Source organism: Somniosus microcephalus, chromosome 2 (assembly GCF_052327205.1).
Source record: "Somniosus microcephalus isolate GS21.2 chromosome 2, FLI_Smic_1.0, whole genome shotgun sequence".
Lineage (NCBI taxonomy): Eukaryota > Metazoa > Chordata > Chondrichthyes > Squaliformes > Somniosidae > Somniosus > Somniosus microcephalus.
The window spans coordinates 369,285,755-369,313,279 of NC_140988.1; the positions used below are offsets into that span (position 1 = coordinate 369,285,755).

General features: G+C 46.8%; 1 protein-coding gene across 1 annotated transcript in view; it reads left to right on the forward strand.

Moving 5' to 3' along the window:
• LOC147123754 (dedicator of cytokinesis protein 2-like) overlaps positions 1 to 27,525 on the forward strand; it is a 1,461,504-nt gene that overhangs the window by 897,485 nt on the left and 536,494 nt on the right. The gene's annotated exons all lie outside the window — the stretch shown is intronic.

Sequence of the window (27,525 nt, forward strand, 5' to 3'; positions counted from 1 at the left end):
ATATAAATGCAAGTTCTTTTATGTCTTTTTCTTAACCTCAAAAGCGCACTCCCTCCTGTATCAGATATCTAGTGGAGTGAGATTGCCAATTTAATGCCAGTCAGTGCTAAATTTGTGGGTTAGCACTGGATAAAAACTGATCATGAAAGTCGCTGTCCTGTTGTTAAAACCCCAACTGGTTCACTCATGTCCTTCAGGGTAAGAACTGTGGTCCGACTTGCTGCAGCCCCACACAATGTGGTTGACTGGCAATGCCCTCGGTGCGGTGGGCCCACCATCATTGGGAACTGGGAGGAGTGGCTCAGACTCATGGAGGAAACTTATAGCCAGCGGAGAGCATAGCCGTCCGGCTCATCAATCAGGCCTGGCTACTGAACGAGAGGGTGCTGAAGGATGGCAGGGCTAGATTTTTCGCAGCCCCCTCCCCCCCGGATTTGGGACTCATGTGGGTGGCAGCTTGACAAGGGGAGTGCCTGCCTCCATTTCCAGGTGGGTGAAACTGGTGGCTTCAGTTGCGCCCGCCCATCAATGAGGGAACTCTCCACAAGGTACTTAAATACGAGAAATATAGGCCTCCGCCATATTCCCCACCATTGCCAATTGGTATGAATGCGGGATGCAAACATAAGAATTAGGAGCAGGAGTAGGCCTTAAGGCCCCTGGAGCCTGCTCCGCCATTCAATAAGATCATGGCTGATCTTCGACCTCAACTCCACTTTCCCGGCCGATCCCCATTTCCCTTGATTTCCCTAGAGTCCAAGGGGGAAAAATTGAGTCACGCCCTCTCTGGGGCACTAACTTCGCTGGGGCCCAGCGGCCGACATTCCCAGGTAGCGTCCCGAGAGGGAGGAGGAGCGCTACTGGATGTGCTCCGCGTACCGCTTGGGGCGCTGCGAAGCAATATCGCGGTGCTACGTGCCGCTCTGTGCCGATCTGCGGCACGTCGCGCAACGGTACTGCAGGCCTTCCTCCCCTTCTTAAAGGGGGTGGCATGGCGCACCGCGTCCCGGCACCCAGCTGGGCCACCAGGGATCGGGAGTGCCGGCAAACGAGCCCGGTATTCAAGAGGAGTGCTGGGCTCGCAGAGAGCAGTCAGCACCCCGCCGGGTGGGGCTTCACGGGGGCTGGGGACAGCAATGGGGGCAGGTGCTGACAGGTAGCCAGCAACAAAAATGGCCGCCCGCCACCTCCCCTTTAACTAGCGCCGCCTCGGCCGCAGGTAGTCCCCCCTGACCCCGGTGAACATAGCATCCTGCGGTAACTCAGGGGGCGCTCCCGAAGATCGCGGCCAGGGCACGAGCGGGGCTCTAACGGGAGCAACCAAATTTTTCCCCCAAAAAATCTCAGCCTTGAACATACTCACCGATTCAGCATTCACAGCCCTCTGGGGTAGAGAATTGCAATGATTCACAACCCTCGGAGTGAAGAAATTCCTCCTCATCTCAGTTTTAAATGGCCGACCCCTTATCCTGAGACTATGCCCCCTAGTCCTACACTCCCCAGCCAGGGGGAAACAACCTCTCAGCATCTACCCTGTCAATCCCCCTCAGAATCTTATATGTTTCAATGAGATCACCTCTCATTCTAAACTCCAGAGAGTATAAGCCCAATCTACTCAATCTCTGCTCATGGGGCAATCCTCTCATCCCAGGGATCAATCTAGTGAACGTTTGTTGCACCGCCTCTATGTATGTCCTTTCTTAGATAAGGAGACCAGAACTGTGCACAGTACTCCAGGTGTGGTCTCACCAGTGCCCTGTACAATTGTAGTAAGACTTCCTTACTCTTATACTCCAACCCCCTTGCAATAAAGGCCAACATGCCATTTGCCTTCCTAATTGCTTGCTGTACCTGCATGCTAACTCTCTGGGGGCGAAATTCGGTTGCTTTGCGCCTCCTGTGATGCCATCGCCACGCGCAGCTCCTCGCTTGAGCCCCGGCCGCAAACTTGGATTGTGCCCCCTGACCTATCGTCGGACGATATGTCTGACAGAATCAGGGAGGCGTTTCTGCAGTCGCGGCGGCGCTATTTAAAGGGCAGATGTCGGGTGGCCACTTTTTGTTTGGTCGACTGGCAGCATCCGCCTCCTTCCCCTTTTTTCTTCGGGGTGCCGGCCGCGATCGCTCAGACCAACACTCCTCTTGAGTGCTGGGCTCTTTTCCCGGCACCTTGCTCCCCGGTGGTCTAGCAGGGCCCCGGTGCGCGCTGCGCTAGGCTCCTCCCCTTTACTCAGGGGAGGAAGGCCTGAAATGGCGCGGTGCTACCTGCCGACGTATGTGGTGCTGTTGCACGTAGCGCTGCGAAATTGACTGGTAGCGCCCCAAGAGGGAGGGGGAACGCTTCCAGTAGCACCCCGCCTCCTGCTTGTGGCGCCACCACTCAATTGACAGTGCTAAAAGTAGTACCCCGGCGAAGTTAGCGCCCCAAAGGGGGCTCCACAGAATTTCTCCCCCTCTGTGTTTCCTGTACGAGGAAGGCTGCCCATTAGGCCCGAGTGTTCATTGGTCAGTGGAAGGGGAGCGGGGGGGGGGGGGGCGGGGGGGGGGGGGAGAATTTTTTTATAGCTGGTAGTCGTGGTAATCACTCACAGTGCGTTGCCACGCACAGGCCCAAGGGCAAAATGGTTTCTTTGTGACACGTGTTGCCTTTTTCTCTGCTGCCGGTTTGTAAACAGCCAGAGTCCCCAATCTTTGCATCCAAACCGCCCAATAGAGGAAAGGATGCAAAGATTGGCCATACATTGTGCTTGGCTCCCTGTGTCAGCCGTGGCTCTGTGGGTAGCACTCTTGCCTCCTGAGTTAGAAGGTCGCGGGTTCTAAGTCCCAATCCAGGGACTTGAGCACAAAAATCCAGGCTGACACTCCAGTGCAGTACGGAGGGAGTGCTGCACAGTCGGAGGTGCGATGTTAAACCACGGTCCTGTCTGCCCTCTCAGGTGGACGTAAAAGATCCCATGGCACTATTTTGCATAAGAGCAAGGGAATTATCCCCGGTGTCCTGGTCAATATTTATCCCTCAACCAGCATCACTAAAGAAAAACAGATTATCTGGTCATTATCACATTGCTGTTTATGGCACCTCGCTGCGTGCAAATTGGCTGCCGCGTTTCCTACATTACAACAGTATTTTATTTGTTGTCACTTCCAAAGTATTTTATTTGCGCCTTCAGATGTTCTGAGGTTGTGAAAGGTGCTATAGAAATGTGAGTCTTTCGTTCTCCCTCACGTACGGGCAGGCGCATTTTACACCCCAACTCCGCCCGCCGGGTAACGGAGGGAGGACTTGGAGCCCCTCCAAGTTGCTGCCCACGTCGTGACTCTACCCACCCACACACCCCCCTATTGGCACGACTCCCCAGAGCTTGCTGGGAGGAAGCGACTGGATTATCTGGCAAAGGTTTGTTTTCTCTCGTCTCAATCAACTGTGCAGCAGAGCTCATCTCGGCAGCCGGCAGACCCCAGCACTGCACGAAGAGATGCTCAACAAGCAGAATCTGCCAATCAAAGCATTAAGTCCCATCAGTAATTAATTTCAACTCAATCCTTGTAAGCAGATCTTAAAACAATCTAAACAAGCCCAAACCCTCTGTTCGCCGACATGCAAATGCACTGCAATGTTCTTAGATCCCAATTAATCTTCGATTTTGGCATACAAATTACGAAGATTAATGACTTTACAAACAAATAAGGAATTGAGTGGGATCTCAAAGCGCTATGAAAGCTTCTGTGCTTTTCATTGATGGTATCCTTTTCTTCCACTCTACCTAATTTGGCAGGGGGAGGGGAGAGGATGAAGCATGAGAGAGGAGATACAAGGTGCACAGATGACTGGCAGAGACAAAAGGCATCAGTATAAAGACCAGTTCAGAAGTAGGAGGGATCAGACATGGGGGCAAGTGTGAGGCAGACTAAGATGGGTTTAGAGTGGCTGTGTGTAAATGCCCGGAGTGTGGTAAATAAGGTTGGTGAGCTGCAGGCGCAAGCAGCCACGTGGGACTATGATAGAGTGGCAATAACAGAGACCTGACTCAAACAAGAGGAGGAATGGGCACTTAAAATTCCTGGCTACATTGTATTCAGGAAAGATAGGGAAGGGGAAAAAAAGGAGGGGATTGGCAGTAACAACAGAAAACACTGGAAAAACTCAGCAGGCCAGGCAGCATCCGTGGAGAGAGAAACAGAGTTAACGTTTCAGGTCGACCCGAAACGTTAACTCTGTTTCTCTCTCCACGGATGCTGCCTGGCCTCCAGTGTTTTCTGTTGTTATTTCGGATTTCCAGCATCCGCAGTATTTTGCTATTGTATTAGTGAGGGGATTGGCAGTATTGATTGTAGAGCACTAGAAAGGGATGATGTAGTTGAGGGTTCAAAGTCAAAATCTATTTGGACAATAGAGGAGCTATTATGCTGCTGGGTGTATAATATAGGCCACCTAATAGTAGGAAGGAGATAGAGGAGCAAATTTGCAGGCAAACTGCGGAAAGATAAAAGAACTTTAGAGTAGTGATAAGGGGGGGTCTTCAACTATCCTAATATAGACTGGGAAAATAACAGTGTGAAGGGAAAAGAGGGGGAGGAATTCCTGAAATGTGTACAAGAGGACTTTCTTGATCAGTGTGTTTCCAGCCCAACGAGGAAGGAAGCAGTGCTGGATCTAGTTCTGGTGAATGGCGTGGGGCAAGTGGAGCATGTTACAGTGGGAGAGGATGTGGGAAACAGTAATCACAATATCATCAGATGTAGAATAGTTATGGAAAAGAACAAGGAACAATCAAATGTGAAAATATTCAAGTGGAAGAGGGCTAGTTTCAGTGAGTTGAAAGGGGATCTGGAATCAAAGATTGGCAGGTAAAACAGTGAATGAGCAACGGGAGGCCTTCAAAGAGGAGGTGGTTCGAGTACAGAGCAGACACATTCCCACGAGGGGGAAAGGAAGGGCGTCCAAAGCTAGAGCTCCCTGGTGACTAAAGATACATAGGTTAAAATGAAACAGAAAAAGGAGGCTTATGATAAATGTCAGGTTCATAATTCAGTAGAGAACCAAACTGAATACAAAATGTACAGGGGAGAACTGAAAAGGAAATAAGAGGGGCAAAGAGAGGGTATGAGAATAGAGAAGCGGGTAACATAAAAAGGAACCCAAAAGCCTATAATAAACATATAAATAGTAAAAGGGTAGTCAAAGGAGGGGTGGGGCCGATTAGGGACCAAAAAGGAGCTCTTCTTATAGAGGGCGTGGCTGAGGTACTAAATGAGTACTTTTCATCTGTCTTCACTGAAGAAGAGGATGCTGTCAATGTCACAGTAAAGGAGGAGCGGGTAGAGGAATTGGACAGGATAAAAATAGATAAAGAGGAGGTACTTTAAACATTAGCTGTGCTCAAAGTAGAAAAGGTCCGAGATAGGATGCATCTTATGTTGCTGAGGGAAGTAAGGGTGGAAACTGCTGAGGCTCTGCCTTAAATCTTCCAATCCTCCTTAGATAGGGGAGTGGGTCCAGAGGACTAGAGGATTGCAAATGTTACATCAATGTTCAAAAAAGGACGAGGGATAAACCTAACAACTACAGCCTAACATAGGTGGTGGGGAAAGTTTTAGAGAAACAAGAACACAACAATTAGGAGCAGGAGTCGGCCATACGGCCCCTCGAGCCTGCTCCGCCATTCAATAAGATCACGGCTGATCTTCGACCTCAACTCCACTTTCCCGCCCGATCTCCATATCCCTTGATTCCCCTAGAGTCCAAAAATCTATCGATCTCAGCCTTGAATATACTCAATGCCAGGGGAAACAATCTCTCAGCATCTATCCTGTCAATTTGTTGACTTTTAGTCCCATTAGTTTCTCAAGTACTTTTTCTCTACTGATATTAATTGCTTTAAGTTCCTCAATCTCAATAGCCCCTTGGTTACCCACTATTTTTGGCATGCTATTTGTGTCTTCTACTGAAAGACAGATACAAAAGACTGCCATTTCCTTGTCCCTCAAGACAAAAATTTATTGTCATTTAGGTTAATATAGGTTAATAAATGATAACCAGCACTGATCTGTTCAAGGCAAAATTGTGTATGACTAACTTGATGGAGTACTTCGATGAAGTAACGGAGTGGGTGGATGAGGGTAGTGCGGTTGATGTTGTGTATATGGACTTTCAAAAGTACCACATCATAAACTTGTTAACAAAATTGAAGCCCATGGGATTAAAGAGGCAGTGGCTGTGTGGATACAAGATTGGCACAGGGACAGGGAGTAGTGGTGAACAGTTTGACGTAAGAAAACTACTAGGTAGTTGGTCTAAGCGTTAAACAAAGCTTTAATCAACTGTTTTACAACATGGAGGTCTAGTTGTATCCTTCACTAGTTCCTGTTAAGAATGTCCTGCGCAAGCTGGGCCCGTGCCCGAGTATTTATACTCTCCCTGGACAGCGCCACCCGCAGGCCGCTCAGTATTATTTCATAAGTCTTTCTTTCATGAATGACTGATTCATGTCACAGTTGTCTTTCAGACTGGAGGGAAGTGTGCGTTTCCCAAGAACCCATGAAAAAAATAGTTGCCCATCACTGGTGTTTTGCAGAGTTCCCGCTCCTGTGACTCGTGCTGCCCTTTAAACCCTCACGGACCTTCAGGGCCCCAAATGATCTAACCGCCCCCTTTGTGCCGTGTATGTCCTTCTGCTCAGCTGCGATGCCTCAATGCATCCCCAGAAGAGATGACTCACACAAAGGATTAGCGGCAGTGTCGTCGGTCTCCCGAGCTGTCCCTATCATAAGAACATAAGAACATAAGAAGTAGGAGCAGGAGTAGGTCATACGGCCTCTCGGGCCTGCTCCGCCATTCAATAGGATCATGGCTGATCCAAACCTAGACTCACGTCCACTTCCCTGCCCGCTCCCCGTAACCCCTAATTCCCTTATCAGCTAGGAAACTGTCTATCTCCATTTTAAATTTATTTAATGTTGCAGCTTCCACAGTTCTCTGAGGTAGCAAATTCCATAGATTTACTACCCTCTGAGTGAAGAAGTTTCTCCTCATCTCAGTTTTGAAAGGGCAGCCCCTTATTCTAAGATTATGCCCCCTAGTTCTAGTCTCACCCATCAGTGGAAACATCCTCACCACATCCACCCGATCAAGCCCCCTCACAATCTTATATGTTTCGATAAGATCGCCTCTCATTCTTCTGAATTCCAATGAGTAGAGGCCCAACCTACTCAACCTTTCCTCATAAGTCAACCCCCTCATCTCCTGAATCAACCGAGTGAACCTTCTCTGAACTGCCTCGAGAGCAAGTATATCTTTTCTTAAATATGGAAACCAAAACTGCACGCAGTATTCCAGGTGTGGCCTCACCAGTACCATGTATAACTGAAGCAAGACTTCCCTGTCGACGGGGGGTTAGATCAGAACTGTTGGCAAGTGTGGAGAGGAGAAAAAGAAAATGTTGCATTGTAGTCTGGAACGGTAACATAGTGATTACGTTACTGGACTAGTAATCCAAAGGCTTGGACTAATGATCTGGAGACGTGAATTCAAATCCCACCACGGCAGCTGGGGAATTTAAATTCAGTTCATTAAATAAATCTGGAATTAAAAAGCTAGTATCAGTAATCTATCAGATTGTTGTAAAATCCCATCTGGTTCACTAATGTCCTTTAGGGAAGGAAATTTGCCGTCCTTACCTGGTCTGGCCTATATGTGACTCCAGACCCACAGCAATGTGATTGACTCTTAACTGCCCTCTGAAATGGCCGCTACAATGAACAGCGGTTCAAGAAGGCGGCTCACCACCACCTCCTCGAGGGCAATTAGGGATGGACAATAAATGCTGGCCTTGCCAGAGATGCCCATATCCCATGAATGAATAAATAAAAAATAAAAATCTGCAGCATTCCAGCGACAGTGATTGACAGCTCAGTTGACCTTTCTGAGTCTTGCCTCAGCCTTCCCCGTACATAATAGAGACACAGACTTCACTTAGAGACAAATGGAGACCTCTAGTTGAAACAAGAATTCTTTCAGATCAGATTTACACAGAACATTTCCAAACATGACACTGCTGATGTTGGCTCTGGTGAGATGTTGGAGACGTCACAAGGCATTATATAAATTTGTTCTTTCTTTATTTTTCTCACCTCAAATTCTGCCCTCTTGACGATCCCTGATTTCAATCGCTCCGCCATCGGCGGCTGTGCCTTCAGCTGCCGAGTCCCTAAGCTCTGGAATTCCCTCCCGAAACCTCTCCGCCTCGCTACCTCTCTTTCCTCTTTTAAGATGCTCCTTAAAACCTACCTCTTTGACCAAGCTTTTGGTCATCTGCCCTAATATCTCCTCGTGTGGCTCAGTTTCAAATTTTCACAGAATCACAGAATCACAGAAACCCCACAGTGCAGATAGAGGCCATTTCGGCCCATCGAGCCTGCACCGACACATATCCCACCCGATCCCCGTAACCCCTACACCAACACATATCCCACCCTATCCCCGTAACCCCATGTATTTAATCCCCCTAACACTAAGGGTCAATTTATCATAGCCAATCAACCTAACCCGCACATCTTTGGACTGTGGGAGGAAACCGGAGCACCCGGAGGAAACCCACGCAAACACGGGGAGAATGTGCAAACTCCACACAGACAGTCACCCGAGGCCGGATTCGAACCCGGGTCCCTGGCGCTTTTGTTTGATAATAATGCTCCTGTGAAGCGCCTTGGGACGTTGTAATACATTAAAGACGCTATATAAATGCAACTTGTTGTTCATAAGAAACGCTGTAATTGAGGTGTGCACGTGAGCTTGATGACCCCTGCAGAGGATGCTGAATGGACGCAGTGCGGCACCGCATTGTCCAGTGAGCACAGCTTCTCCATCAGGACGGATCGCCAACTTCCTGATGCGGGCCCCAATCCTGAGCTGTTCAAAGGCCATTCTAACAGAGCTAGCTCAGTGAACCGACTCAGCTTCTTACCTTTAATTATCTTTTGTTAATCTCTGCCTGTATTATTCTCCCTCTCGCTGTGCCTCTCTCCAACTCCGCCGCATTTCCCTACATTGCAACAGTGACTACGCTTCAAAAAGCAGTTCATTGGCTGCCAAGCAATGTGGGACGTTCTGAGATGATGAACGGCGCTATATAAATGCAAGTTCTTTCTTTCATTCTATCGAGTACAATTAGCGGAGTCCTCGGAGAAGGCCGCTTTACTAGACTCTTGGCCTTGGAACTCGTGGCACAGACAGAAACTTGAAAAAAAGAGATGAGAGTAAATGTGCAACCATCTGAAAGAAAGACTTGCATTTCTATAGCGCCTTTGACTATCTCAGGAGGTTCCAACAGCGCTTTACAGCCAATGAGGCACTTTTTAAAGAGTAGTCACTGTTGAAATGTAGAAAAGACAGCAGCCAATTTGCACACAGCAAGCTCCCAGATATAACTGTTTTAGTGATGTTGGTTGAGGGATAACTATTGGCCAAGACACCGGGGCGAACTCCCCTGCTCTTCTTCAAAATAGTGCCGTGGGATCTTTCACATCCACCTGAGAGAGCAGATGGGGCCTTGGTTTAAAAGACGGCACCTCTAACAGTGCAACTCTCCCTCAGTACAACACTGGGAGTGTCAGCCTATATTTTTGTGCTCAAGTCTTTGGGGTGGGACTTGAACTCGCAACCTTCAGATTCAAAGGCGAAGGTGCTACCCACTGAGCCATGGCTGAGAGGGCATTTAGCTTGAGGAAGTTCATTAACATATAGCCATTATAGTATAAATCATTTGTGCCGCATATCCATTCATGTTCATGGGTTGCATCATGCATCATATTTGTTGCAGCGAGTCGTTGTGAAAAGGAACACGCTGGCTGAAAGGGCGGTGGAAGCGGATTCAATAGTAACTTTCGAAAGGGAATTGGATAAATACTTGAAAAAGAGGGCTATGGGGAAAGGGGAGGGGAGTGACTCTTTCAAAGAGCCGGCACAGGCACGATGGGCCGAATGGCCTCCTTCTGTGCTGGACGATTCTATGATTCAATTTGATTTTAACTCCCGAGCGAGAATGCGACAAAGCGAGCGCCCCAAGGTGTCCGTATGGGGGCCGGAGCAGCACTCCTGCTCCATAAGGAAACTGAGAATAAATAAATAAATAACTTTGGTCTGTGGGGGGAGAGGAAAGCGGGAACGGTAACATAGTGGTAACGTCACTGGACAGGTAACCCAGAAGCCTGGACTAATGATCCATGAGACGTGAGTTCAAATCTCCAACACAACAGCAGGGGAATTTGAATTCAGTTAATTCAATAAATCTGGAATAAAAAGCCAGTATCAGTGATGGTGACCATGGAACTACCGGGTTGTCGTAAAACCCATCTGGCTCACTGATGCCCTTTAGGGAAGGAAATCTGCCATCGTTACCCAGTCTGGCCTATGTGTGACTCCAGACTCACAGCAATGGGGTTGGCTCTTAACTGCCCTCTGAAATGGCCCAGCAAGCCACTCAGTTGTAGAAAAACCCTCACCTTGCTGGACCGCAGCAGTTCAAGAAGGCGGCTCGCCACCACCTTCTCAATTAGGGAAGGGCAATAAATGCTGGTCTTGCCAGCGACGCCCACATCCCAGGAACTAATTTTTTAAAAAGCCACCGATTGCTCCCTTTGCTCAGGCCATCAGGTTCCGATCGCAGATCGGCCCCCCCCCCCCCGATGACGTCATATTTAAAGGGGACCCTGTTGGGGGCTTGGGGAACAGGCGTCCTTGCTGCCTGCGATTTAAAATAGCAGTCGGTCAGATTGGGGCGGGCAAGTGGGGGAGTTTAAATTAAAGGCCCACGGTATTCCATTGCGACCTGTGGGGGGTGGGCCTATTCGTACAGTGAAGGTAATGAGACATTTCCACGCAGTCCGTGAGAAAGCTCAAAGCTCTGCTGAAACCTTATGACCCCGGATAATTGGAATTCTGTAGAATGGCGATCCAGAACCAGGGGATGAATCCAAGTTGTCCATTAATGGAATTGCTGGGACTATTCCCCGGATTCGCCAGTCGAGATCCACCCTGCAACACCTGACTCACTACAAAGCCCGTAATGAAAATTCATTGAATCCATTTAAAAGTTCATAAATTTGAAGTGTGGATAATTACTTTGGCGATAAGTTTGAAGCGAGAGATTAAGCCCCCCCCCACCACCAGCGGTGATCGCTGTTAACCACAAAGACCAATCAGCAAGTTTTCACCCCCATGTTAGGAAAACTGACTGTTGTGGTGAAATTTAAAGGGACACTGTCATCCGCTAAACTGTGTCACGCAAACGCTTTTGGATAAGTACCTGAAGGAGAAAAATTTGTAGGGCTACGGGAAAAGGGCAGGGGAGTGGGACTCGCTGAATTGCTCTTGCAGAGAGCCGGCACAGGCTCGACAGGCTGAATGGCCTCCTTCTGTGCTGTGGTCATTCTATGATTCAATGATTCTATGGTGCTGTCCAATGAGCGACAACATTCCTTTGTACACCATTTTAATCTGCTTAATATTTTTCCCTCCACCTGGGACCTTGCTATCTGCAAATGCTTGCCTAAGGCGTCAGCTGTGGCTCAGAGGGTAGCGCACTCGCCTCTGAGTCAGAAGGTCGTGGGTTCAAGATCCACCAGTGAGACTGGAGTACACAATCCAGGCTTACACTCCAGTGCAGTAGTGAGGGAGTGCTGCACTGTTAGAGGTGCCATTGTCCGGATAAGATGTTAAACCGAGGCCCTGATCACCGTCTCTCAGGTGGAAACAAAAAAATCCCATTGCACTATTTTGAAGAAGAGCAGGTGAGTTCTCCCTGGTGTCCTGGCCAAATACTTATCATCCCTCAATCAACATCATGAAGACGGATAATCTTGTCATTATTGTTTGCGGGATCCTGCTGTGCACAAATTGGCTACCGTGTTTCTACGTTCCAACAGTGACTACACTTCTAAAGTACTCCAGCGGTATAAAGCGCTTTGGGACGTCCTATTGGTAAGCAGAGGGATTTGGGTGTCATTGTACACGAATCACAGAAAGTTAACATGCAGGCTCTGCAAGGAATTAGGAAGGCAAGGTACGTTAACCTTTTTTACAAGGGGGTTAGAGTATAAGAGTAAGGATGTCTTGCTGCAGTTATATAGGGTTTTAATCTGCTTACCTAAAGAAGGATATACTTGCCTTAGAGAGGGTGCAATGAATGTTCACTAGATTGATTCCTGAGATGAGAGGGTTGTCCTGTGAGAAGAGACTGAGTAGTTTGGGCCTTTACTCTCTGGTGTTTAGAAGAATGAGAGGTGATCATTTTGAAATGTATAAAATTCTTAGCGGGTTCGACAGGCTGGATTCTGAGAGGATGTTTCCCCTGGCTGGAGAGCCGCGAACAAGGGGTCACAGTCTCAGAATAGGGGGGTCGGCCATTTAGGACTGAGATGAGGAGGAATTTCTTCACACAGAGGGTGGTGAATCTTTGGAATTCTCTACCCCAGAGGGCCGTGGAGGCTTAGTCGTTGAGTATATTCAAGACAGAGATCGACAGATTTTTGAATATTAAGGGAATCAAGGGATATGAGGATAGTGCGGGAAACTGGAGTTGAGGTCGATGATCAGCCATGATCTTATTGAATGGCAGAGCAGGCTCGAGGGGCCAAATGACCTACTCCTGCTCCTATTTGTTATGTTCTTATGGTATGTTCTTAGAGGGTTGTGAATCTTTGGAATTCTCTGCCCCAAAGGGCTGTGGGTGCTGAGTCGTTGAGCATATTCACGACTGAGATCGATAGATTTTTGGAAGCTGGGGAAATCAAGGAATATGGGGATCGGGTGGGAAAGTGGAGTTGAGGTAGAGGATCAGCCATGATCTTATTGAATGGCGGAGCAGGCTCGAGGGGCCAAATGGGCTACTCCTGCTCCTATTTCTTATGTTCTTATGTCCTGAGATCGCGAAAGGCGCTATATAAATGCAAGTCTTTCTTTTTGAATTGGACATCAAAGTAGTTCTTTGTGTGCAAAGCTGCTACTTGTATGGAATGTTGTGAGAGATGGTTCTTTCTTCACCTTCAGGTAAACCTTTTCTTAATCCTTCGTGTACTACTTTAGAAATTCTAAATAGCGATCCCATTTGACCCGTACCTGCATGGGGTAGCTTTAATTTCCCACACAGTTTGAGCAGACACCTGAAGAGATAATTTCTCTGTCGATAAATATTTCATTTTGAAAACGTGAAAGACCATGGAGGAAATTGCTTTACGTAAGTCCTGCCATTTCTTCAGGGCGTGCTACACGTCACATAGCCGCCCGAGCCGGTCTCGCTGCTTTGAGGGCTTAGCTCTGCTGCAATGGGAAGCTTCAAATCTGGATTACTGCATGCTCATTAAAACACATTTCATACCGGCCTGGAAAGGTCATCTTTAGTCTTGCATTTCCTGAGTTATAGACCGGTAAGTTTGTAAAATATTCTTGGAACGGGGGAGGTAGGATTATGTTTCCAAGTGCAGTTTTGCTCGCCTTATCTGAGGAAGGATGTTCTTGCCATGGAGAGAATGCAGCGAAGATTCACCAGACTGATACCTGGGATGGCAGGAATGACGTATGAGGCGAGATTGGGTCGATTAAGCTTATATTCGCTAGAGTTTAGAAGAATGAGAGGGGATCTCATTGAAACTTATAAAATTCTAACAGGACTAGACGGACCAGATGCAGGAAGGATGTTCCCGATGGCGGGGGAGCCCAGAACCAGGGGTCACAGTCTAAGGATAAGGGATAGGCCATTTAGGACTGAGGTGAGGAGGAATTTCTTCACCCAGAGAGTGGTGAACCTGTGGAATTCTCTACCACAGAAGGCAGTTGAGGCCTATTCATTAAATATATTCAAGAAGGAGTTAGATATATTTCTTAAGGCTAAAGGGATCAAGGGATATGGGGAGAAGGCAGGGACAGGGTGCTGAATTTGGATGATCAGCCATGATCTCATTAAATGGTGGAGCAGGCTCGAGGGGCCGAATGGCCTACTCCTGCTCCTATCTTCTATGTTTCTATGGTCCCTCCACCTTCTCACTTCACTCCCCGTTTTCAGAAGCCTCCCAAAAAGAATCTCTGTGACCAAGCTTTCGACTCCCCGATTGAACATTTTCCTTTCTCCCTTTCTCCCTCTTGTTGACCATCTGCTGTTTCCCTGAACCCTGTGAAGTACTTTGAAATGTCTTTCAGTACAAGAACATAACAGCAAAAGAATTAGGAGCAGGAGTAGGGCATTTGGCCTACTATTCTTCGCAACATTAGGTGCAGGCTCGATGGGCCGAAATGGCCTCTATCTGCACTGTGGGGTTTCTGTGATTCTGTGATTATAAGCCTCTTCTTTTAATCTAATACTATCCTTAACTTCTTTGGTAGCCACTGTTGGATCACTTTTCCTGTAGGTATTTTATTTCTCAGTGGAATGTATATTTGTTGAGAATATTGGAATATTCCTTTAAATGTTTTCCACTGTTTATCTACTGTCATACCTTTTAATCTAGTTTCCTAATCTACCTTAATCCCTCATACCTACGTAATTGGCTTTATTTAAGTTTAAGACACTAGTTTCAGACTTAAGAATGTCACTCTCAAACTTAATGTGAAATTCTATCATATTATGATCATTCTTCCTTAGAGGATCCTTTGCTATGACATTACTAATTAACCCTGTCTACACAAAACTAGATTCAAAATAACCTGTTCCCTGGTTGGTTCCATGACATATTGTTCTAGGAAACTGTCTCAAATGCATTCTATGAACTTGTCCTCTAGGCTACCCTTGCCAATGTGATTTGCCCAATCTGTATGAAGATTAAAGTCCCCCATGATTATTGCATTACCTTTGTTACAAGCTCCTATTATTTATTGATTAATACTCTGTCCTACAGTATAGCTACTATTAGGGGGCCTATAAACTACTCCTGCCATTGTTTTCTGCCCCTTGTTATTTCTTATCTCCACCCATATTGATTCTACTTCCTGATCTTCCAAATCAAGTTGCTTTCTCACTACTGTCCTTAAGTCATCCTTAGTTATCAGGGCTACCCCACCTCTTGTTCTAGCCTGCCTGTCTTTTTGAAATGTCAAGTGCCCTGGCTTATTTAATTCCCAACCTTGCGCACCTTGCAACCATGTCTCTGTAATGGCTTTTATATCAAAGCCATTTATCTCTATTTGTGCCAATCTTCAATCTTGTTATGGATGCTTCATGCATTCAGATAAAGGACCTTTAATTTTAACTTTTTGCCAGTATTCTGTGCTTTGACCTTATTCGCTGATACACTATTACCTTTAAACTCTCTACCCCTTCCTGTCCCACACTGCTTATTTTTACCCAATTCAATGCACTGCTCTATTTCTTTGACTTTTCTCTTTAGATTACTAAATTTCCCCTCACTTGCTCCCTCCCCCCACCTTTTTAGTTTAAAGCCCTATCTACAGCCCTAGTTATTCGATTCACCAGGACACTGGTCCCAGCCCGGTTTAAGTGGAGTCCTTCCTAATGGAAAAGCTCCCTCTTTCCCCAGTACTGGTGCCAGTGCCCCATGAATTGAAACCCCTCCCTCCCACACCACTCTTTGAGCCACACATTTAAAACTCGAGGCGGAAAAATTCAGTTGCATTGCACCTCCCGTTAGCACCCTAAGAGGGCGCTAATAGGGCGCAAAGCAACAAGCGCCCGGGCACGGCGATGTTTGCCATGCTCGCAAAATTGACCAGACATTTTGCGGCAGCGCTAAACACTACCGCCACGGCCTCCTGCGCCCGCAGATCGTGACGTCAGTCGAGCATGCAACACCCTGGTGGCGGATATTGAGTGGCGCCCCCTGCCTTTCCACCTGCCGCTAGCAATGACAGGTTGTGGGGAACGTTTTGCAGTCGGGAAGAGACTGGGAGAGCGCTATTTAAAAGTGGCCGCTTCCTGCCTTTTTTTGTCGGCGACATTTTTGCACCACGCATTCTGAGAGAGAGAGAGAGAGAGACTTCTGGAGAGATTCAACGCTGTGCGAAGCAGTTTTGGGTACTGAGCAGCACTTTACAGATTCATTTTGATTTGACCTTCCTTGCATCAATTTAGAAGAGACTACGGGGGCTGCACTCTGAGCTCTTTCCCTGGGTCTCTCCATTGTTCTTTCCAGCAGATTTGATGTACAGGTCTCTCCTGGCTGAGATTCAAGGTTGCAATGAGCAGGGTGTGGATGGAGAGCAAGATCGACCCTCCCCTTTAAGAACTGGCCGGCGCCAGTGTGTCTGTGTTCCATTGCTGACTGACATCACATGAGCTTCGCCAGCGCTCTGAGATAGCGCTTCGCTCCTCAGCGTTTGCCGCCTTAAGAGAGGTGTGTAGCGCCTGATTTAGCGCTCCAATCACCTCCAGGCGTGATAGAAGCCACGTTTGCAGTCGGAGGCGATAATTGGCGCAGGTGCTAAACTTTGCGCCCGGCCAATAATTGCACCCCAAACGGGTGATACTGAATTTCTCCCCCCTAATCTATTTGTCCCTATGCCAATAATAATCCAGAAATTTATACCATTGAGGTTCTGCTTATTAATTTAGACCCTAGCTCCTCAATCTCCCTCAGCACCCTCAGTTCTTAGGTCTATGTCGTTGATTCCTATGTAGACCACGACAACTGGATCCTCCCCCTCCCAGTCCAAGTTCTTCTCCAGCCGCAAGGAGATATCCTTAACCCTGGCAGGCAACACAGCCTTCGGTACTCCCTATTGTGGCTGCAGAGAACAGTATCTATCCCCCTGACTATAATGTCGCCTACCACTACCACATTTCTTTATACTCCCCCCACTTGAATGGTCTCCTGTACTACGGTGCAGTGGTCAGTTTGCCTATCCACCCTGCAGTCCTTTTCCTCATCCATACCTGTAGAAAGTACCTCGTACCTGTTGGACAAGGTCCAGGGCTGAGGCTCCTCCATCACTACATCCTGGGTCACCATACCTTCCTGACTCGCAGTCACAACCTCCTGTGCCTGACCATGGACTAACTCTAAAGTACTACTTAACCTAAAGGGTGTGACTGCCTCCTGGAACAAAGTGTCCAGGTAATTCTCCCCTTCCCTGATACATCACAATGTTTGCAGCTCGGACTCCAGCTCAACAACTCTGAGCTGAAGTTCCTTGAGCTGCAGACACTTACCACAGATGCGGTTGCTATATGGAGATATAAGTTCCCATGTTAGTAATACTCAGCAGGTCAGGCAGCATCTGTGGAGAGAGAAACAGAGTCAACGCTTCAGGTCGATGACCCTTCGTCAGAACTGGGTCATCGACCTGAATCGTTAACTCTGTTTCTCTCTCCACAGCTGCTGACTGACCTGCTGAGTATTTCCAGCATTTTCTGTTTTTATTTCAGATTTCCAGCATCCGCAGTATTTTGCTTTTGTGTAAGTTCCCATGTTGTTGTTTTCTGGGAGGGGGCTAGTGAGGTAAAGTGCTGTTACCATTAATGATGCAATGGGAGCGTTACCAATTCAAGCCGCCACAGATCTCGGCTCTGGTTGGGGGGAGTTTTGGCTTTGGGTGCTAGTTTAAAATGGGCGATATCGGATCAGTCGCCCGTCACTCCTCTTTCCCCCTTCGCATTTCCATTGGCTTGGTTATGACAGTGACTATACTTCAAACATGCTTAATTGGTTGTGAAGCGCTTTGGGACGTCCTGAGGTCGTGAAAGGTGCTATAGAAATGCAAGTTCATTCTTTTCTTTCTTTCCCTCTACCCCACTCCAACAATGTGACCCAGCCCAAACTTCAGAATATCAACTTTACTACACGAGTGCGACACCCTTCCACTTCCCAGCTACCCTACCATCTTTCTTTCTTTTTTTCTTTCTTTCTTTCTTTCTTTCTTTCTGTCTTGCTTTCTGTCTTTCTTTCTCTTCCTTTCTCTCTTCCTTTCTTTCTCTCTTTTTCTTTCTCTCTTCCTTTCTCGCTCTTTCTTTATTTCCTTCTTTCTTTCTTTCTTTCTTTCTTTCTTTCTTTCTCTCGCCCTCTATAGCAGGGGGTGAATGTGATGAAATAACTCTGTGTTCTGGCATTTGTATTGTCTGTTGTTGTTGTACTTGCTAATGTCTGGAATGTTCTACAGATGTAACCACTAATGCTCCTCCCTAGCCCCGCTCCTCTGGATCCTCCTGATTGGTGTGACTCTTATTTACAAGAGCTGGGTTTTACTCATAAGGGCTGGGCCGGTGATGAATGATGGCTGCCTTGTGTTAACTCGATGCCATGTTCTTACTTAATAAAATTGATGTGCCAAATAACTGCCTGAATCCAAGAGGTTAAAGCTTAAAACTAAAGGCTTTTATTAAGTAAGAACATGGCATCGAGTTAACACAAGGCAGCCATCATTCATCACCGACCCAGCCCTTATGAGTAAGACTCGCACCAATCCGAAGGATCCAGAGGGGCGGGGCTAGGGAGGAGCATTAGTGGTTACATCTGTAGAACATTCCAGACATTAGCAAGTACAACAACAACAGACAATACAAATGCCAGAACACAGAGTTATTTCATCACACTCCCTTTCTGTCTTTCTTTCTTCCTTTCTCTCTTTCTTTCTCTTCCTTTCTCTCTTCCTTTCTTTCTCTCTTTTTCTTTCTCTCTTCCTTTCTCGCTCTTTCTTTATTTCCTTCTTTCTTTCTCTTTCTTTCTTTCTTGCTTTTTTCTATGGTTTCTGTGGTTCATAGGCACAGGGAAAGGAAGGCTAAGACAGGATGGGAGGGATTGGAAGGTGTGACCAAAAGCATGGTTGAAGAGATGGGATTTAAAAATGCTTTTAAAGGTGGGCAGAGAGGTAGACAGGGTTTTAATGGCCTGTGGTTTGCTTTTGAGCTACGTGGCGTTCACCGTCCAGGCTGGAGCATAAAGGATCGGCACTTGAGTAGAAGTTACAAATTATATCACCATTGTGTCATAAACCTGCATCACAAATGTTCCACTAATGTTGATGAGCAACAGTTAGTTTGCCCAGAGAACAGCACGTTGCGTAAACAAAGCAAAATTGGCAGCTAGGCGGTGAGCTTAGTCTTAATTAACTTTCGGATCTCTGCAATAGCTGTGCAAACTTGGGGAAAGGTTATGCTCAACACCAAAGCTTAGGGCTTTGTGTAACCCCTAGAGTGTCCCCCTCTCCTCTCACCTATTTACATATACATTTGATGAAATGAGTGACATGATGGGGAAATGGTTTCGAGACTGATGGGTTGAAGTAAATGGCAAGGTAAACAATGTCGATGTATATGGTCCAACGGGTAAATTGTTTGTTTAGGAGTAGTGCCAATGTTCATTTAATAGAGGTGATCTGTGAGACATCATTTGAATATAAAGCTTCAGATGAATTCATTGCACTTGGAGTAAGGGAGCACAATGGTTCCCTGGATAAGATTTTGCTGAGTGAGCTTGACTTCCCATCAAACTACTTTGCTTTTTATTACATTTGGAAATCTGCCTGCAAAGTGTTATCACTGCAAAGAGAGAAAGCGAACCAAGGGATAAAGAGGGTATTATCCGCAGCAAGCAAGCTCACACTGGCTTTACACTTTCCATTCTTTCACGCCTCCCCGCCCTCCCGATTTTGTTCCCTCTTTCTCACCCACAACTCTGGCACCCAGTCCTCGAATTTAAAATTCGCATCCTTGTGTTCAAATCCCTCCATGGCCTTGCACCCTCCTCCCTATCTCTGTAACCTTCGCCTCCAGCCCCACAACCGCCCAAGAACTCTGCGCCTCTTGCACATCTCCGATTTGCGTCGCTCCACCATTGGCGGCCGTGCCTTCAGCTGTCTAGGCCCCGAGCTCCGGAATTCCCTCCCTACGCCTCTCTGTCTCTCTACTTCTCTCTCCTTCTTTAAGATGCTCATTTAAACCTGCCACTTGTCCAAATAAGAACATAAGAACATAAGAAATAGGAGCAGGAGTAGGCCAGAAGGCCCCTCGAGCCTGCTCCGCCATTCAATAAGATCCTGGCTGATCATCGACCTCAGATCTACTTTCCCGCCCGATCTCCGTATTCCTTGATTCCCCTAGAGTCCAAATCACCTTATGTGGCTTGGTGTCAAACTTTGTCTGATTACGCTCCCTGAGAAGCGCTTTGGGACATTTTACTACATTAAAGGTGCCATATAAATGCAAGTTATTGTTGCTTTTGTTGTTGTTGAACGTTTTTTGAAGTGTGGTCAATGTTGTAATGAAGGAAACGCGACAGGCAATTTGCACACCGCAAGATCCCACAAATAGCAATGATAGCGATAATGACCAGATCATATGCTGAGTGATGTTGAGATTGAGGGATAAATATTGGCCCCGGGACACCGGGGGAGAACTTCCCCTGCTCTTCTTCAAAACAGTGCCGTGGGATCTTTTACGTCCACCTGAGGGGGCAGACGGAGCCTCGGTTTAACGTCTCATCCGAAAGACGGCCCCTCCGACAGTCCATTGTTGGATGACAACAAGTTCCGTCGCTACCCATATTAGGCCGACTGGTTTACATTCTTCCGATTCATAGTTCACTCCCTTTTTTGGACATTTCCCTCCACCTTCCCATTCAGCAGCTGAGATTGCCAAGGCCACTGGAAGCGGTCTAACTCTCAGAAAAGTCACAGGCCTGAATTGAACAATTTTGTCTTTCAAGGGTCATATTTAAAGAGCGGGAGAAAGCCAATTATGGTCAACCAACCAAGAAAGGATCAATACGTCAATTAAAAAAAAAAAAACCACGGGGAACTATTTAAGAATCCTGGGGGCTTTTAGCCTTGGCTCTCACTTGAAATATGAGGAATATCCCTGCCAAGATTATTTTTTCTCCCCAAAACTATGTCTATGTTTTTAAAGTCTGCTTAAATCACAGAGGGGGCTTCGATTGAGTCCATTAATTTTTGATGTGATTTTGAACTGAGAAGAATTAAATAATAGTTGGTTCTGCCTAGGTATAAGGAACATAGAAACATAGAAACATAGAAGATAGGAGCAGGAGTAGGCCATTCGGCCCCTCGAGCCTGCTCCGCCATTCAATGAGATCATGGCTGATCATCCAAATTCAGTACCCTGTCCCTGCCTTCTCCCAATGTCCCTTGATCCCTTTAGCCTTAAGAAATATATCTAACTCCTTCTTGAATATATTTAATGAACTGGCCTCAACTGTCTTCTGTGGTAGAGAATTCCACAGGTTCACCACTCTCTGGGTGAAGAAATTCCTCCTCATCTCTGTCCTAAATGGCTTACCCCTTATCATTAGACTGTGACCCCTGGTTCTGGACAATTTAGCCATTGTGGGAATGGGATGGCTCGCGGTTAAAATTACCTCCAAAAACTTACCACCCCGTCCCCACTCCGTGTCTGTCCGCTACCGCTTGAACTGGGCCTATTTTTTAGCTGTCCAAAGTGCCCACCTGACTCGGGCAGCAGCCTCATTAATGTCATTGGGGTGAGAGAAACCAGCACCTGAAAGTTTATTGCTTTGAGTAGAGGGCCTTCGTCATCTACGAGACTGATAATGCAGTTCCCATCTCAGTGAGGCTAGGAGTGCTGCGTATTTCACAACTTGTGTGAGCTGCTAAGCTCCTTCCGGGGGCGGTAAGAACAAAGGAGCATAAGAATTAGGAGCGGGAGTAGGCCAAGGTTCACTAGATTGATTCCTGGGATGAGAGGGATGTCCTCTCATGGATTGGAGGGTAGCTAATGTTACCCCACTATTCTAAAAGGGTGGTAGAGAGAAAGCGGGGAATTACAGACCGGTAAGCCTGACATCGGTAGTGGGGAAAATGCTAGAGTCCATTATAAAAGATGTAATAGCAGAGCACTTGGAAAGCAGTGACAGGATCGGACAAAGTCAACATGAATTTACAAAAGGTAAATCATGCTTGACTAATCTACTAGAATTTTTTGAGGATGTAACTGGGAAAATAGATAAGGGAGAACCAGTAGATGTGGTGTATTTGGACTTTCAAAAGGCTTTCGATAAGGTCCCGCATAAGAGATTAGCATGTAAAGTTAAGGCACATGGGATTGGGGGTAAGGTATTGACTTGGATAGAGAACTGGTTGGCGGACAGAAAGCAGAGAGTAGGAATTAACGGGTCTTTTTCCGAGTGGCAGGCAGTGACTAGTGGGGTACCGCAGGGATTGGTCCTTGGACCCCAGCTATTCACAATATACATTAATGATCTAGATAAGGGAACTAGATGTAATATCTCCAAGTTTGCAGATGACACAAAGCTGGGTGGGCGTGTGTGCTGTGAGGAGGATACCGAGAAACTCCAGGATGATTTGGACAGGTTTGGTGATTGGGCAGAAGCGTGGCAGATGCAATATAACGTGGATAAATGCGAGGTTATCCACTTTGGTGTCAGAAACAGAAAGGCAGACTATTACCTGAATGGCAATAGATTGGGAGAAGGGGAAGTGCAAAGAGACCTGGGTGTCCTTGTGCACCAGTCGCTGAAGGTAAGCATGCAGGTGCAGCAGGCGGTGAAGAAGGCAAATGGTATGTTGGCCTTCATAGCGAAAGGGTTTGAGTACAGGAACAAGGATGTCCTGCTGCAGTTGTACAGGGCCTTGGTGAGACCACACCTTGAGTACTGTGTGCAGTTTTGGTCGCCTTATCTGAGGAAGGATGTTCTTGCCATGGAAGGAGTTCAGTGAAGATTCACAAGGCTGATCCCTGGGATGGCAGGAATGACGTATGAGGAGAGATTGGGTTGATTGGGCTTATACTCGCTGGAGTTTAGAAGAATGAGAGGGGATCTCATCGAAACTTATAAAATTCTGACAGGTCTGGACAACCTAGAAGCAGGTAGAATGTTCCCGATGGTCGGAGAGTCCAGAACCAGGGGTCATAGTCTAAGGATAAGGGGTAAGCCATTTAGGACAGAGATGAGGAAGAATTTCTTCACCCAGAGAGTGGTGAACCTGTGGAATTCTCTACCACAGAAGGCGGTTGAGGCCAAGTCTTTAAATATATTCAAGAAGGAGTTAGATATATTTCTTAGAGCTAAAGGTATCAAGGGATATTGGGAGATGGCAGGTACGGGGTACTGAGTTTGGATGATCAGCCATGATCTCATCGAATGGCGGAGCAGGCTCGAGGGGCCAAATGGCCTACTCCTGCTCCTATCTTCTATAAGGAGAGATTGAGTAGCATGAGACTATAGAATGTGAGGTGATCTCATTGAAACATAAAATTCTCAGAGGGATTGACAGGGTAGATGCTGTGAGGCTGCTTCCCTTGGCTGGAGAGTCTAGAACTAGGGGGCATAGTCTCATGAAGACAGCTATGGAGAGAGACTGGACAGGCTGGGAATGTTTTCCTTGGAGCAGAGAAGGCTGAGGGGGGACCTGATTGAGGTGTACAAAATTATGAGGGGCATAGATAGGGTAGAGAGAAAGGAACTTTTCCCCTTAGTAGAGGGGTCAATAACCAGGGGGCATAGTTTCAAGGTAAGGGGCAGGAGGTTTAGAGGGGATTTGAGGGAAAACTTTTTCACCCAGTGGGTGGTTGGAATCTGGAACTCACTGCCTGAAAGGATGGTAGAGGCAGAAACCCTCACAACATTCAAGAAGCATTTAGATGAGCACTTGAAACGCCATAGCATACAAGGCTACGGACCAAGTGCTGGAAAATGGGATTAGAATAGACAGGGCTTGATGGCCGGCGTGGACACGATGGGCCGAAGGGCCTCTTTCTGTGCTGTATAACTGTATGACTCTATGACTCTCAGGATAAGGGGTCGGTCATTTAGGACTGAGGTGAGGAGAAATTTCTTCACTCAGAGGGTTGTGAATCTTTGGAATTCTCTACCTCAAAGGGCTGTGGATGCTCAGTCGTTGAGCATATTCAAGACAGAGATTGATAGAGTTTTGGATTCTAAGAGAATCAAGGGATATGGGGCTCGAGCGGGAAAGTGGACTTGAGGCAGAAGATCAGCCATGAGCTTACTGAATGGCGGAGCAGTCTCGAGGGGCCATTGGGCCGACTCCTGCTCCTATTTCTTATGTTCTTCTGGTCTCACCAAAGCCCTATATAATTGCAGCAAGATTTCTTAATCTCACACTCCCAAATCCCTCTGAATACCAACATTTACTAGTCTCTCACCTTTTAAAAGATATTCTGCTTCTGTTTCTCTATTCTTCCGAACAAAGTGGCTACTTACTGCTCTGAAGTGCATTGGTAAATCACTTTTGAGCGCCATGAAAATAATGAGTGAGAATACGATTTGTGATGCGTGTAACGGATCTCAATCCCAACCCTGGGAGGATGCAGAGCGAAAGAGGAGCACATTAGAAGAGTCACCCGGTCTGGATGGGGATGTATCCTCAGCTGATGAGCGAAGTAAGGCTGGAAATAGCAGAGGCTCTGGCCGCAATCTTTCAACTCCCATCTTGGAGATGGGAGTGGTACCAGAGGACTGGAGAGTTGCAAATGTTACACCCCTGTTCAAAAAAAGAGGAGCGAGATAAACCCAGTAACTAGCCAGTCAGCCTAACGTCGGTGGTGGGGAAACTTTTAGAAACAATAATCCAGGAGAAAATGAATTGTCACTTCAAAAAACCTGGGTTAAAAATTGACAGCCAGCACAGATTTGTTAAAGGCAAATCGTGTCTGACTAACTTGATTGAGTTCTTTGGTGAAGTAACGGAGAGGGTTGGTGAGGACACTGCGGTTAATGTTGCATTTATGGACTTTCAAAAGGCGTTTGATAAAGTGCCGCATAATAGACTTGTTAGCAAATTTGAAGCCCATGCAGTGGCAGCGTGGATACAAAATTTGCTCAGAGACAGAAAGCAGAAAGTAGTGGTGAACGGTTGTTTTTCAGACTGGTGGGAAGTGCGCAGTGGTGTCCGCAGGGGTCGGTATTAGGATCATTACTCTTTTTAATATATATTAATGACCTGGACTTGAGTATACAGGGCAAAGTTTCAAAGTTTGCAGATGACATGAAACTCAGAAATGTAGTAAACAGTGAGGAGGACAGTAGCAGACTTCACGAAGACTGGTGAAATGGGCAGACACATGGCAGATTAAATTTAATGCACAGAAGAGTGAAGTGATGCATTTTGGAAGGAAGAACGAGGAGAGGCAATATAAACTAAATGGTACAATTTTAAAGAGGGCGCACGAACAGAGAGACCTGGGGGTGTACATACACAAATCACTGAAGGTGGTAGGACAAGTTGAAAAGGCTGTTAAAAAGACATAGAATAGAAACATAGAAGATAGGAGCAGGAGTCGGCCATTCGGCCCTTCGAGCCTGCTCCGCCATTCAATGAGATCATGGCTGATCATCCAAATTCAGTACCCGGTCCCTGCCTTCTCCCCATATCCCTTGATCCCTTTAGCCTCAAGAAATATATCCAACTCCTTCTTGAATATATTTAATGAACTGGCCTCCACTGTGGCATAGAATTCCACAGGTTCACCACTCTCTGGGTGAAGAAATTCCTCCTCATTTCAGTCCTAAATGTCTTACCCCTTATCCTTAGACTATGACCCCTGGTTCTGGACTCCCCGGCCATCAGAACCATCCTTCCTGCATCTAGTCTGTCCAGACCTGACAGAATTTTATAGGTTTCGATGAGATCCCCTCTCAATCTTCTAAACTCCAGTGAGTATAAGCCCAATCGACACAATCTCTCCTCATACGTCATTCATAGATACATAGATACATAGAAGATAGGAGCAGGAGTAGGCCATTCGGCCCTTCGTGCCTGCTCCGCCATTCGATGAGATCATGGCTGATCCTTTAATTCAGTATCCCGTCCCCGCCTTCTCTCCGTAACCCTTAACCCCTTTTGCCCGTAGAAATATATCTAATTCCCTCTTAAATATATTTAATGAGCTGGCGTACACTGCCCTCTGTGGCAATGAGTTCCACAGGTTCACCACTCTCTGAGTGAAGAAATTCCCCCTCATCTCTGTCCTAAATGGTTTAGCCCTTATCCTTAAATTATGTCCTCTAGTTCTGTTCTCACCCGCCAAGGGAAACATTCCTTCTGCATCCAGTCTGTCTAGACCTGTCAGAATTTTATACACTTCTATGAGGTCCCCTCTCAATCTTCTAAACTCCAGTGTGTACATCCCTAAACTACATAGTCTCTCCTCATAGGTCATTCCCGCCATTCCTGGTATCAGCCTGGTGAATCGCCGCTGCACCCCCTCCATGGCAAGAACATCCTTCCTCAGATGAGGCGACCAAAACTGTACACAGTACTCGAGGTGTGGTCTCACCAGTGCCCTGTACAGCTGCAGCAAGGTATCCCTGTTCCTGTATTCTAACCCTTTTGCTATGAAGGCCAGCATACCGTTTGCCTTCTTGACCGCCTGTTGCACCTGCATGCTCGCCTTCAGTGACTGGTGTACAAGAACACCCAGGTCTCTCTGTACTTCCCCCTCTCCCAATCTATTGCCATTTAAATAATAATTTGCCCTCCCGTTCCTGCACCCAAGGTGGATAACTTCGCACTTGTCCACATTATAGTGCATCTGCCATTTATCCGCCCAATCGCCCAGTCTGTCCAAATCGCTCTGGAGCTTCCTGGTCTCTTCCTCTGAGCCCACCCCCCCTCCTAGTTTAGTGTCGTCTGCAAATTTGGAAATGCTGCATCCGACTCCCTGATCCAGGTCATTAATGTAAATTGTGAACAGCTGGGGGCCCAGGACAGATCCCTGTGGTACCCCACTTGTTACTGCCTGCCATTCAGAAAATGAGCCGTTTATTCCAACTCTCTGTTTTCTATCTGACAGCCAGTTCCCTATCCACGCCAAAACTTTCCCCTTTATCCCATGAGCCTCAATTTTCCATGCTAATCTTTTATGTGGGACCTTATCGAAGGCCTTTTGGAAGTCCAGGTACACCACATCTACTGGCTCTCCCCCATCTATTCTACCAGTTACTCCCTCAAAAAATTCCAATAGATTAGTCAAGCACGATTTACCCTTTGTAAATCCATGTTGACTCTGTCCTATCCTGTCCCCATTTGCTAAGTGCTCCGCTATTTCATCCTTAATGATGGACTCCAGCATTTTGCCCACAACTGATGTAAGGCTTACAGGTCTGTAATTACCTGCTTTTTCCCTACCCCCCTTTTTGAATAGTTACAGGATGCTTGGCTTGGCTTTATTAATAGACGCATAGAGTACAAAAGCAAGAACGTAATGCTAAACCTTTATGCAACACTGGTTTGGCTTCAGTTTCCAATTCTGGGCATTGCACTCTAAGATGGATGGCAAGACCTTGAAGAGGGTGCAGGGGAGATTTACTAGAATTATACCAGGGATGAGGAACTTCAGTTATGTGGAGAGACTAGTGAAGCTGGGGTTGTTCTCCTTAGAGTAGAAAAGGTTAAGGGGAAATTTAATACAGCTATTCAAAATTAGGAAGGGTTTTGATGGAGTAAATATGGAGAAACTGTTTCCACTGGCAGGAGGGTCGGTAACCAGAGGACACAGATTTAAAATAATTGGCAAAAGAACCAGAGGTGAGATAAGGAGAATTTTTTTTGCACAGCGAGTTATTATG